A 14163-nucleotide genomic window follows, 5' to 3' on the forward strand; every position below is an offset into this window, starting at 1 on the left:
AAAGCCTTTGACTGCGTGGATCACAATAAACTGTGGAAAATTCTGAAAGAGATAGGAATACCAGACCACGTGACCTGCCTCTTGAGAAACCCGTACGCAGGTCAGGAAGCAACACTTAGAACTGGACATAGAACAAAAGACTGGTTCCAAATAGGAAAAGGAGTATGTCAAGGCTGTATATTGTCACCCTGCTTATTTAACTTATATGCAGACTACATCATGAGAAACGCTAGGCTGGAAGAAGCACAAGCTGGAATCAAGATTGCCAGGAGAAATATCAATAACCTCAGATATGCAGATGACAGCACCCTTATGGCAGAAAGTGAAGAAGAACTAAAGAGCCTCTTAATGAAAGTGAAAGAGGAGAGTGAAAAAGTTGGCTTAAAGCTCAACATTCAGAAAACTAAGATCATGGCATCTGGTCCCATCACTTCATGGCAAATAGATGGGGAAACAGTGGAAACAGTGAGAGACTTTATTTTGGGGGGCTCCAAAATCACTGTGGATGGTGATTGCAGCCATGAAATTAAAAGATGCTTACTCCTTGGAAGGAAAGTTATGGCCAACCTAGATAGCATATTCAAAAGCAGAGACATTACTTTGCCAACAAAGGTCCGTCTAGTCAAGGCTATGGTTTTTCCAGTAGTCACGTATGGATGTGAGAGTTGGACTATAAAGAAAGCTGAGTGCCGAAGAACTGGTGCTTTTGAACTGTGGTGTTGGAGAAGACTCTTGAGAGTCCATTGGACTGCAAGGAGATCCAACCAGTGTATCCTAAAGGAGATCAGTCCTGGGTTTTCATTGGAAGGACTGATGTTGAAGCTGAAACTCCAATATTTTGGCCACCTCATGTGAAGAGCTGACTCATTTGAAAAGACCTGATGTTGGAAAAGATTGAGGGCAGGAAGAGAAGGGGATGACAGAGGATGAGATGGTTGGATGGCATCACCGATTCAGTGGTCAAGTTTGGGTAAACACTGAGGGTCGGTGATGGACAGGGAGGCCTGGCATGCTGGCATGCTGTGGTTCATGGGATAACAAAGAGTTGGACACGACTGAGTGACTGAACTGAACTCCTTTTCTGCCTTGTGTTTTTGAAGTATAGCTGATTTACAATATTTCATTAGTTTCAGATGTACAGCAAAGTGATGATTTGGAGATACACACACATATACACTCGTTTTTAAATTTTAAAATTTACTTTTGCTGTATTGGGCTTTGTTGGTTCATGAGCTTTTCTCTACTTGCCATGAGTGTGAGTTACTGTTTATTGAAGTGCTAGGGTTTCTCATTGTGGTTGCTTTGCTTACGGCGGAGCACCAGCTCTAGGGCATGTGGGCTTCAGTAGTTGCAGCACATCGGCTCCATAGTTAGGGCTCTCAGTGCTCTGCAGCATGTGGAATCTTCCAGGATCAGGTATCAAACCCATGTCTCCTGCACTGGTGGGAAGATTCTTTTTACTGAGCCTCCAGAGAAGCCCCTACACTCTTTTTGAAAAATTCTTTTTCATTATAGCTTATTACAAGATATTGCATATCATTTCCTGTGCTACACAGTAAAACTTTTATTATCTACTTTATATAGTGTGCATATATATGCTTTGGTAGTGAGCATCTGTTAATTCCATACTCCCAATTTATTCCTCCCCTCTTCCCCTTTGGTAACCATAAATTTGTCTTCCATTTGTGAGTCTGTTTCTGTTTAGTAAATAGATCAATTTCTACTATTTTTTAGAAGCTATATATGTGATAGTATACAATATTTGTCTATATCTGACTTATTTCACTTAGCTTAATAATCTCTACATCCATCCATGTAGCTATAAATGTCAGTTTCACTCTTTTTTAAATGACTAATATTTCACTACATGTATATGTGTGTGTATATGTATCACATATTCTTTATCTGTTCATCCGTTGATAGACACTTAGGTTGCTTCCATATCTTGGCTATTGTAAATAGTGCTGCTATGAACACTGGGGTGCATGTATCTTTTCCAATTAGAGTTTTTATTTCTTTCTGGATATATGCCCAGGAATGGAACTGCTGGATCATATGGTAACTTCATTTTCAGTTTTTTAAGGAGCTTCCCATAGTGACTGCACCAATTTACATTCCCACCAACATAAAAGGGTTCCCTTTTCATCACACTCTCTTCAGCATTTATTTGTAGACTTTTTGAAGATGGCCTTTCTCACTGGAATGAGGTGATACCTCATTATAGTTTTAATCTGCATTTCTCTAATAATTAGCAATGCTGAGCATATTTTCATGTGTCTGCTAGCCATCTGTATGTCATTTGGAGAAATGTCTATTTAGGTCTTCTGCCCATTTTTTGGTTCTTTTTTTTATTATTGCATTTATTTATTTTTTGTTGCACTGGGTCTTCGTTGCTTTGCATGGGCTTTCTCTAGTGGTGGCAAGTGGGTGCTACTCTTTGTTGTAGGGCATGTACTTATTGCAGTGGCTGCTCTTGTTGTGGATCACCAACTCTAGACATTCAGATTTCAGTAGTTGTAGCACACGGGCTCAGTAGTTGCAACACATGGGCTTTAGGGGACACAGACTCCAGTAGTTACAGCTCCAGGGCCTGGCAGTTGCAGCTCGGAGGCTCTAGAGCACAGGCTCAGTAGCTGTGGTGCACAGGCTTAGTTGTTATGTGGCATGTGGAATCTTCCTGGACCAGGGATCAAACCCATGTCCCCTGCATTGGCAGGCAGATTCTTATCCACTGTGCCACTGAGGAAGTTCCTTCTGCCCATTTTTAAATTTTTTTCCATCAATGAGTTGTATAAACTGTTAATATATTTTGGAAATTAAGCCCTTGTGGGTTACATTGTTTGCAAACAGTTTCTCCCATTAACTGTCTTTTTGTTTATGATTTTGTTTGATGTGTAAAAATTTCTATGTTTGATTGGGTCCTATTTGTTTATTTTTTCTTTTATTTCTATTGCTTTGGGAGACTGAGCTAAGGAAATACTGCTACAGTTTATGTAAGAGGCTATCTGCCTATGCTCTCTTCTAGGAGTTTATGGTGTCATGTCTTATACTTAAGTCTTTAAATCATTTTGAGTTTATTTTGGTGTATGCTGTGAGGGGGTGATCTAACTTCATTGATCCACATGTGGCTGTCCAGTTTTCCCAACACCACTTGCTAAAGAGATTGTTTTTTCACCATTGTACATTCTTGCCTCCTTTGTTCACAAGTAATTGACCACAGTATGTGTGGATTCACCTCAGGGCTTTTTTTTCTGTTCCACTGATTAATATGTCTGTTTTTGTCTCAATACCACACTGTTTTGATTACTGTAGCTTTGTAGTATTGTCTGAAGTCTGGAAGGATTATGCCACCCGCTTTGTTCCACTTCCTCATGATTGCTTTGGCAATTACTGGTCTTTTCTGATTCCATATAAATTTTAGGATTATTTGTTCTAGCTCTATGAAAAATGTTATGGGTAATTTGATAGGGATTACATTAAATCTGTAGATTGCTTTGGGTAGTCCAGCCATTTTAACTGTATTAATTCTTCCAATCCAAGAGCATAGATTTTTTCCATTTCCTTGAATTCTCTGTAATTTCCAATTTTTATAGTTCTAAACATGTATCTTTTACCTCCTTGATTACTACATTTACAACTATTTTCTTTTTTCATGCAATTTTAAAGAGAATTTTAACTTACTCTTTCTGGTATTTCATTGCTAGTGTAAAGAAATGCAACAGGTTTCTATATATTACTCTTTTATCCTGCTCTCTTGATGAACTCAGTTAACAGTTCTCATAGTTTTTATGTGGAGTTTTCAGGGTTTTCTAGATAGAGTATCAGGCATCTGTATCAAATGACAAGTTTTACCCCTTCCCTTCCAACTTGAATGCCTTTTATTTCTTTTTCTTCTCTGGCTTATATGGCTAGGACTTCCAATACAATGTTGAATAGTAATGGTGAGAATGGGCATCCTTGTCTTATTCCATAATTTACCAGGAAGACTTTCAGCTTTTCACCATTTGGTATTTTGCAGGCTGTGGGCTTGTCCCAAATGGCTTTTATTATGTTGAGGTATGTTCTCTCTATACTGACTTTAGGAAGAGTTTTTATCAGGAATAAATGTTAATTTTTGTTGTTGTTGAATTTTATCAAATTAAAAAAATTTTTAATTAAAAAAATTTTTATCAAATTTTTTTCTCCATTTGTAGAGATGATCATGTGATTTTTGTCTTTTTCTGTTAATGGGGTATATCAAATTAATTGATTTGCATATGTTGAACATCCTGGTGACCCTGGAATGAAACCCACTTGATCCCAGAGCATGATCCCTTTTATATGTTGTTGGATTCAGTTTGCTAAAATTTTGTTGAGGATTTTTACATCTATATTCATCAAAAATATTGTCCTGTAATTTTCTTTTTTGGTAGTGTCTTTGTCTGGCTTTGGTATCAGGGTGATGGTGGCTTGACACAATGATTTTGGGAGAGCTCCCTCCTCTTCAACCTTTTGGAAGAGTTTGAGAAGAAAAGATATAAGTTTTATTTGGTGGAATTGCCCAGTGAGGCCATCCAGTCTTGGACTGTTGGTGGAATGAGTTTTTAAATCACAAATTCTACTTTATTTCTAGCGATTGGTCTGTTCAAATTATCAATTTCATCTTGATTCAGTTTTGATGGGATGTATGTTTCTAGAAATGTGTTCATGTCTTCTAGGTTGTCCAATTTGTTGGCATATAACCATTCACAGCATTCTCTTATCTGTCTCTTATGGTCGTGTGTGTGTGTGTGTGTGTGTGCACGCGTGCTTCTAATTTTAATTTCAAGTTCTAGTTTAATTTAATTCTAATTTCAAGTTCTTTCCAAAAACAAGGCCCCAGGAAATCCCAGGTTCAATATGCTCCTAGGCTTGGTCCACTGCTGTCTTGTATTCACAGGTAGGTGTTTATTCACCAACAGTAAAGCCCAGGATAGATGTGATAAAACAGGACTTCCTTCTTCATTGCATGAGCCCTTCGGTGGTTTCAGAGGTGGACAGTGGTTATCAGAGAAAACACACAGGAACTTTTCCTTGGAACTGAGGTGGGATGAAAAGTGTCTGTTGTGAACATCACTGTTTTCCCTGACCCTTTGCCACAAGTTTCTGAAGATATATTCTAGCAGAAAACAATCTTCCTTGAAGATACTGAGTGAAAATTTCATAAAACAAAAACACACACTTCCAGTGCACTCTGTCTTCAGGTACACTGGGTTTAGTTCAGCTGCCAGATGAGCTGATTGATGGGTTCACCTCAATAGCTAGGTGAGCCTACTTCCTTGATGAAACCCACTCTATTCTTTGTAGTGTGATCAGCCACTAAGAGTTGGAAAGGGTGCAGGAACCCTGCGATCACCTGGAAATTCTTCCCTGGGAAGGCAATTTCATGAATGAGGTCTTCTAAACAAATAACATCAAACTTCCCCAGGTGCTTCTCAATCACTATGTTGTCTGTCAGAGGGATGACCTTGTTCTTGACCTTGGCTTGTCCACGTTTCAAGAGGAGTTCCTGAACAGACTTCAGATTTGGAAATCCCCAAGTTACATAAGGTTCCACAATACAAAGCGTCTTTATGGTTTGAGGGGTCACTTTCATAAAGACATCACCAAAAATCTTATTCAAGCAAAGTCTTGCAATTGTCCTCTGCACCAGAGAACTCACCCCATTAATCCTTTCAATATGCACAACAAAGGCCAAGGAATGTTTGTCTGGCACTTCCAAGCCACAGGGTTTCACTTTTAGCCATCTGAGTTGCACCTTGTCCCATAGTTGCTGCCAGGAATCATGCATGAACCACTCTAGTCACTTAAACTTGATCTCTTTTTGTTTCCTCTGCTCCTTCCTTTGCAAAAGTGCCTGTTTTGCCTGGGTGGCTTTGAGGGCCTGATAAGCCTTCTTCTTCAGGAGAGTCTCTGGAACCAAAGGGATCTTTCTTCTTGGCTCTTCCTCCACCATTTTTCCAATGCTGCAGCTACTACTCATGTCTCTCTTGTGGTTTTAAATGAGCATTTTATAGGATTCCACTTTGTCTCCTTTCCTAGTCCATAAGCTATAGTTCATATTTTGATTTTTTATTGGTTTTATTAGAGTTTTGAAACTCTAATAAAGTTAGAGTTTACTTTCAAATAACACTATTCCACTTCCTATGTAGGATACCTCATAATAACAAAATAATTCTAATTTCTCCTTCCTATCCTTTGTTTCACTGCTGTTATTCATTTCACTTATCCCTGGGTTGGGAAGATCCCCAGGAGAAGGAAATGGCAACCCACTCCAGTGTTCTTGCCTGGAAAATCCCATGGACTTCTCTTCCAGAGAAGCCTGGAAGGCTAAAGTCCATGGGGTTACAAGAGTCAGACATGACTTAAGAGACTAAAACACAACAAACATATATGAGAATGCTGTGCTGTGCTGAGTTGTGTTTGACATTTTGTGACCCCACGAACTGAAGCTAGCCAGGCTCCTCTGTCCATGGAATTTTCTAGGCAAGAATACTGAAGTGGGTTGTCATTTCCTATGCCAACATATGAGAATACTTAAGCATATATGTAGGCTTCCCAGGTGGCACTAGTGATAAAAAATCCACCTGCCAATGTAGAAGATGCAAGAGACACAAGTTGAATCCCTGGGTCAGGAAGATCCCCTGGAGTAGGAAATGGCAACCCACTCCAATACTCTAGCCTGGAAAATTCCATGGACAGAGGAGCCTGATGGTCTACAGTCCATAGGGCCACAAAGAGTTGGACATGATAGAGCAACTTAGTAAACACACACACAAGCATATACATACATAGATAAGACATATACATAACTGAATATATTATTGGTATTATTTTTAACACAGTGCTGTGAGCTCAATTAAGAATAAAGTAAATAAAAGTTATTTTATCTTCACTTTTTCCTTCTTTGATATTCTTCCTTTCTTTATGTAGATCTGAGTTTCTGAACTGTATTACTTTCCTTGTTTCTAATGAATTTCTATTTTCGGCAAGGCTGGTCTACAGGCCACAAACTCTCTTAATTTTTGTCAATTTTCCCTTCAGTTTTGAAGGTAATTTCACATAAGACAGAATTCTACATTGGTGGTGTTTTTTTCTCCCAACAGTTTTGATATTTCAGTCCACACCACAGTCTTCGTGTTTATGTGGCTTCTGAGGAGGTGTTGGATGTAATTATTTTGTTCCTTTATAGGTAAGATTTTTTTTAACTCTGTCCTATTTCGGTTTTTTTTTTTTTTTCTTTTGACTGTTTAAAATTGAAAGTGATATACCAAGGTATAGTTTGGGGGGATATTTATCCTGCTTGGTGTTCTCTGAGTTTCCTGGACCTGTGGTTTGGGGTCTAACATTAATTTGGGGGAAATTCTCAGTCATTTTTCTTTCAAATAGTTCTTCTTTTCTTTCTTCTCCTTCTGATAGTCCCATTACATTGACGTTAAACCTTTTCTAGTTGTCCCACAGTCTTTGTGTAAGCAGATAGGGTGGGGGTCCCTGGAGAAAGAGAATGAGGCATGGCTTTCTTCACATAAGGGAAGACATTTTTTACATTAACTATTTTGTGATCTAATCCTGGCCACAATGCTTGCCTTTGAACAGGTCTCAGTAATTAATCACCTTAAAAGAGGAGGAACAAACAACTGTTATCAGGCAAGAGAAGTAACAATAGCAAACTCCCAATTTTGTTTCAGTGGTAAAAATTAGCCTAAAGTGCTCAACCACCAGATCAACAGGAACCTAAGGGATGAAGACATTGATCTTCTCTTTTTTCTTTTAATAATATAATTTATATTTTATCCCCCAGAATTTATTATTTTTATTAATAACTTTTCTTAAAATATTTTAGAAATATTGAGATAATATAACAGCATTCTATTGGAAAAAACTGCCTTAAAATGTCTTTATTTCTTGCTAATTTTTTGGTTATTCCTACAAAATTTATATGAAATTGATGCTTTCTAGGAGTAAAAGAACATTTTCAAAAATCTTTCTCATCTAGGGGACTCTACATTCTTTTCTTTAAATTTTATTTTACATTGGAGTATAGTCTATTTCCAATGTTGTGTTACACTCTGTCAACTTAACTAGTTTTCCCTGAGGTCACTGTTTGTTAAGAATGGACTGCTCTGGTATATTTCAAACTGGTTCCTTTCTCTCTCTCCATCCCAGAAGCCTGATGGGATTTTTCTTTGATTTTTATTGTGGAAATAAACATTTATTTCAGTTTAATTAAACACAGTCTAGAAAATCTAGGGTATTACATGATACAATCTGGGAATAGGCAATATTTAAGTTTAGCTAGCAAGCCCAAAATTATAAAGAAATCACAGACATATTTTACCATATGAACATATCTATGAACACGTGGCAAAATAAAATAAATGGCAAGACGCTTGCTCCTTCAAAGAAAAGCTATGACAAACCAAGACAGCATATTAAAAAGCAAAGACATAACTTTGTCAACAAAGGTTCGTATAATCAAAGCTATGGTTTTTCCAGTAGTCATATACAGATGTGAGAGTTGGACCATAAACATGGCTGAGTGCCAAAGAATTGATGCTTTCAAACTGTGGTGCTTGGACTAAGTTTGGTCCAAACCCTAGTACGGAAGGAGATCAAACTAGTCAATCCTAAAGGACATCAACCCCGAATATTCACTGAAAGGACTGCTGCTGAAGCTGAAGATCCAATACTTTGGTCACCTAATGCAAACAGCTGACTCACTGGAAAAAATCCTCATGATGGGAAAGATTGAAGACAAAAGGAGAAGGGAGTTGGCAGAGTATGAGATGGTTAGATAGCATCACTGACTCAATTGGCATGAGTTTGAGCAAATTCTGGGAGATAGTGGAAGAGTCCACGGGGTTGCAAAGAAAAGGACACGACTTAGCAACTGAATAACAGACAGAAGACAGTTAAAGAAACACGGTGAAGGCAGGACAGACTAGTAATATCTGTGACACTGAAAAGAAATGATAGGACTTCCCTGGTGGTCTAGTGGTTAAGAATCCACCCGCCAATGCATGGGTCACAGGTTTGATCTCTGGTCCAGGAAAATTCCACGTGCTGCGCAGCAACTAAGTTCATGTGTATAACTGTTGAGCCCTCACTCTAGAGCCCGCAGTCTGCAACTACGGACCCCTTGTGCCACGACGACTGAAGTCTGCACACCTAAAGCCTGTGATCCGCAACAAGAGAAGCCAGTGCAATGAGAAGCCCATGAATCGCAACAAGAGTAGCTCTCATTTGCTCACTGCAACTAGAGAAAGCCCATGAGCAACAAAGACACAGCACAGCTAGAAATAAATACATAAATAAAAAGAAAGGATAATTGATATAAATAAGGATTTAGAGAAAAAGATACCTCTGATTGCAAAATTAGATGCATATGCACATGAAATTTGATGCTGTTTTATCAAATAAATGGAAAAAATATCTATGAGTATTTTTCTGTCTGCATGCGTGTTAACTATTCTTTTAATATTGTATGGTATGAAGAAAAAAATGAAGAATACTAAATATGCAAGAATGTTTATGAAATAGTAAATAGAGGTAAGAGAGCTAAATAAAACAGGTAAATAAAAAAAAGAGCTAAGTAGAAAGGGAAGAAAAGGGTAAGGGGGAAAAAAAACCAGCCTATACTAAAATAGCTAGCATGTATGACACATTGTTACAAAATCACAAACAAATATAGACAAGAAAAAAATTAAGATTATAAAGGACATTGCAACCAATTTGCTGCTGCTGCTGCTGCTGCTAAGTCACTTCAGTCGTGTCTGACTCTGTGCGACCCCATAGACAGCAGCCCATCAGGCTCCCCCGTCCCTGGGATTCTTCAGGCAAGAACACTGGAGTGGGTTGCCATTGCCTTCTCCAGTGCATGAAAGTGAAAAGTGAAAGTGCAGTCACTCAGTCGTGTCCGACTCTTAGCGACCCCATGGACTGCAGCCTACCAGGCTCCTCTGTCCATGGGATTTTCCAGGCAAGAGTACTGGAGTGGGATGCCATTGCCTTCTCTGTGCAACCAACTTACCAGAGGGCATATCCAAGGAATTCATATCAGTATTTATTAATAGATGCCCTTCTGCTCGAAGTCTCACAAAATGCAGTCCAACGTGGACATGAGGCAGAGTATATATAGTCTTGGTTATTATCAATCTGAAGTTGTTATGTATGTGTTCAGCTTGACTGTACTAAAGGGACAGGGGTCAGTTCAATCTGGTTTTATGATTTATTCCAGGGGTGATCAAACTCTCTACAAAAAACCAACTAGTAAATATTTCAGGCTTTCTGGGCCATATCATCTCTATCATAACTACTTATCTCTGCCACTGTATGTAAAAACAGTCATGGACTGCGATGGTTAATTTTATGTGCTAACTTGGGGAGGCCAGAATATCAAGTCATTTAATCAAATTCTAATTTAGGCACTGTAGTGAAGATATTTTGTAATTGTGGATAGAGAGATATGTATCATATACTACTGGTTCTGTTTCTATGGAGAACTCTGACTTATACACAGACAATACATAAACTAATGGGCCTGGCTGTGTTCCCATAAAACTATTTACAGTAACAAGCAGTGAATCCAACCTTAAGAACTATCAATAATAAAAGACAGTTGCTTTTATTAACAGCTCTATGTTTTGACACTGTGAAAGGTGTTTCATACATGGATCCAAGTGTCCGATCAACTGAGAATTGTTTCTGACCAGGCCAGATATTCTGGAGCAGCAATGTGAGCAGGAATAATTTTCCTAGAACCAGTTGGACCATAAGCTTAAGCTTAAGAAAGAGTTTCTCAGAGAAGGTTTCAAGATGGTATTCTGTTTTTTGGTTTTTATATTGTTTTCTCTACTGGTTTTGGAGATCAAAAGTTATTGCTGCTGCTAATCCAACAGAAGTCAACCAAGAGCATGTCTTGGATGCTCATTTATTAAATGGAGCACCTTTCAATTGTTCCTGAAAAGGGGAAATTTTTAATTCACTAAATCAAAGGTTTTTACTTTTGGAATAAAAAGAATTTTTTACAGCAAAGATTTAAAGCTAAGGACCTTTTAAGTAACATGTTCCTTAGAAGGAAGAATCTTCAAACTATAGACTGTTATTCAATAATAATAAGTACTGTATACTTAAGAGTTAGCTATAACTTTAAATAGTAGATCTTTAATTTGGTTGATGCCACAAGGTTCCCTTCTCCAGAATTAATAAAATTCCCATTTAAGAAGAAATTGGCATCCTTTGTTTTCAACTTAGGGACACTCCCCCTCCCACCCCACGTAAGAGGATCCTAGGTATTACCTGTTGTACCTCAAATGTTTAAGAAATGACTACATTTAAAAATAAATTGACTTATAAAAAGTAAATATAACCACATCTTTTCAAGATCACATCTTTTATGCAAAGTAGAGAATATCTATAAAATTGCCCTTACCATAGAGAAGCTTCTTGGAAGGTTAGGTTATGAGTGATAAGATATAGGGAAAATAGAAACTTTAAAATTCAGTATCTGAAAGAGAATTCTAACCTATCAAGTAGTTGAAGAAATATTCAAGCATAAGAGCAGAGAGCTGTTATGACCATGACCAAATGATAGACAAATTTATAAAGTAAAAGGGGATAAATTAATAGTAAAGAAGACCTTAATTTACAGAAGAAGCCAAGTTCAAAAATGGAAATTAATGGGTTGGTTTGGCAAGTGGTGAACAAAGACATTTATACACAAAAAGGTATGTCAGAGCTGATCATAAAGATAAAAAGTTCAGCAAAAAAAGGTCAAAAGGGGGAAATTTGTGCAAAAAAAGATAATCATGGGGTCTAAATTGGTCAGAAAAGTTCTAATTTCAAATAATTTCCCTGTCAAAACATTGGTCCTCATTTTAAGTTCAGAAAATATAGTCACTCTATTTGTATCTACAATCTCTATCAAATTCTCTTTAATGTAGAAAATTTCAATAATTATTTTCTGATAATGAGAATTATCTGGAAACTCAAATCAGAGAAAGTACATTAAAAAACAGTATCAACTAACAATTCTTACACAACAAAAAAAATACTTACTAGTAGTCTTTATTTACTAGCATCAACAAGACACTAATTTGGAAGGTCTGCTTAGCCTAAGAAATTGGTGCCACACTCACCTCTTCTGATATTATCAGGGCTGAGTAGGGATGAAGTCACAGTCTGCCAAAATCTGAACCATTCTTGACAGGTTTGGGGTTTCTGTAGAGAAGTTACCTCTACCAGGTCTGACTCAGGAAAATGGTAGTCAATCCTTCTAGTGCAGAATGTACCTCAGAAGATGTTTAAGGGACTTAAGTAATAAGCCCCAGAAAGATATTAGTAGTGATTTAGACATGGAATGTAATAGCTAACAATTATGGTATGCTATGTTCTAGGAACTGAGGCATTATCTCATTTAATCCTTTTAAAAAAGCAGTGGGTATTCATTTTACAGATAGTAAAGAATCTGCCTGCAATGCAGGAGACCTGGGTTCCATCCCTGGGTGGGGAAGATCCCCTGGAGAAGGAAATGGCAATCCACTCTAGTATTCTTGTCTAGGAAATCCCATGGACAGAGGAGCCTGGCAAGCTACAGTCCATGGGATAGTAAAGAGTAGGACAGGGCTTAGTGACTAAAAACAAAAACAGGATACCTAAGCTTGGCAAGGTTAAAGAAATGCTCAAGGACTTCTTTGGCAGTCCAGTGGTTAAAGACTCTGCTTCCAACAGAAGAGGCGCAGGTTTGATCCTTGGTTGGGAAACTAAGATCCCACATGCCCAGCAGACAAAAAAACAAAAAACAACACAGAATCGCTCAGGATCACAAAGGTAGTGAGAGGCAGGGTTGGGATTAGAACTTATGCAGTACGGTGCTTCAGAATATGTATACCCATAACCATAATGCTACAGGTACAAAACAGGTTGGGGGAAGAAAAAGTTTTCTACACAAGGCAAATCATCAATTTTCTCAAACTTAGTCTCTGTTCACTTTATCCCACACCAGATAGTTAATCTTCAAATCACATTTTAAAAAGTTAGACTGGCATTTATGTACCAACTTTAAACAATTATGATCTTTAGTATTTTACAATTTACGTTAGTGAAGCATGGACAGTCTGTTAAGTCTCCAACAGAGTGAAACAGAGATGATACTGATTAGTGTACACCCTCCAGATAAAATGACAAAGAAATACACATAAACTTTACACTTCATTTATTGAAATCATTTGTATCCAATGAATTCCTTAAGCAAACCAATAAAATAAGTCAGTTTACAAGTGTCATCAGTATGCCTCCCAAGTTTCAATAACTTATTTTTACCGGTGAGTAACTTACATGTTTGATACCTTATTCAAAAGCCACATATCAGCTAAATCCACAGAAATGGTGGTTTTTTTCCTCTAATCTACTCCCTTAGTATTCTCTTAACATCTTGGTTTACCACATTTACATTTTTTTAAAAGTTTCGTCTCATTCTCATCAGACCATTTATCACACAATTTTCCTCCCTCTTTCTAAGTGGATGCATTTTTACCGCAAAATCTGTAGCTACACTACCAAAGATTAGTGCCACAATTTTAAAAGACATGACTGGAGAAATACACTACTACCAACACTGAACTACCACAAGGAACGAATGGTCTGGGACGAATCGGCTCCGACCCTTAAAGAAGAGGGCTCGCTGCCATCACAGAGGGTGAACAGAGAATGGGAGGAGGGGAGGTCGGAAAGGCAGTGTTTGATTCAAGTCAATAAACATTCACTGCGCCACTCACCCAGCGCAAAAGGAAAAAAAAAAAAAAAAAAAAAGATGGGCGGTATTTCAAGCAGTGGGCCCTGCAGGTTTGCCAAAGGGGCCAATATCCTGTGGCGCGGACTCGGGCGCTGGGCAGCAGCAGGGCTTCTGAGCCCTTCACCAGCCAGGCGAGGGCGGCCAACTAGGGCCGGGCCTCTAGTGCCCCGCTCCCAATGCCCGCAAACTCGCCGGCCCAGTCGCCAGCCCGCCGGCCGATCAGCCGCAGCCGCTTACCGGTGGCGCCTCGCTGCCTCCCCGGGGGCAGCCCTTCAACGGTTGCCGCAGTCAGAGCACCACCCCGCGGTGGGGTACGTCGAGCCCGCCCGCAGCTCTCTGATCCGCGTAGCTCC

The 14163-nt window shown here is 38.6% G+C and overlaps 1 protein-coding gene and 1 pseudogene across 1 annotated transcript in view; both read right to left on the minus strand.

The window, feature by feature from the left end:
- The window catches only part of BAZ2B (bromodomain adjacent to zinc finger domain 2B), a 422769-nt gene extending 408607 nt beyond the window's left edge, over positions 1 to 14162 (minus strand). The window contains exon 1 of the mRNA XM_070357371.1: positions 14048 to 14162. The gene's annotated coding sequence lies outside the window, so the exon portion shown is untranslated. The remainder of the gene's footprint in view (positions 1 to 14047) is intronic.
- LOC102284322 (large ribosomal subunit protein uL30-like) lies at positions 5234 to 6001 on the minus strand (annotated as a pseudogene).
- Position 14163: the final 1 nt, after the last annotated feature.

This window comes from Bos mutus, chromosome 2, assembly GCF_027580195.1.
Source record: "Bos mutus isolate GX-2022 chromosome 2, NWIPB_WYAK_1.1, whole genome shotgun sequence".
Classification (NCBI taxonomy): domain Eukaryota; kingdom Metazoa; phylum Chordata; class Mammalia; order Artiodactyla; family Bovidae; genus Bos; species Bos mutus.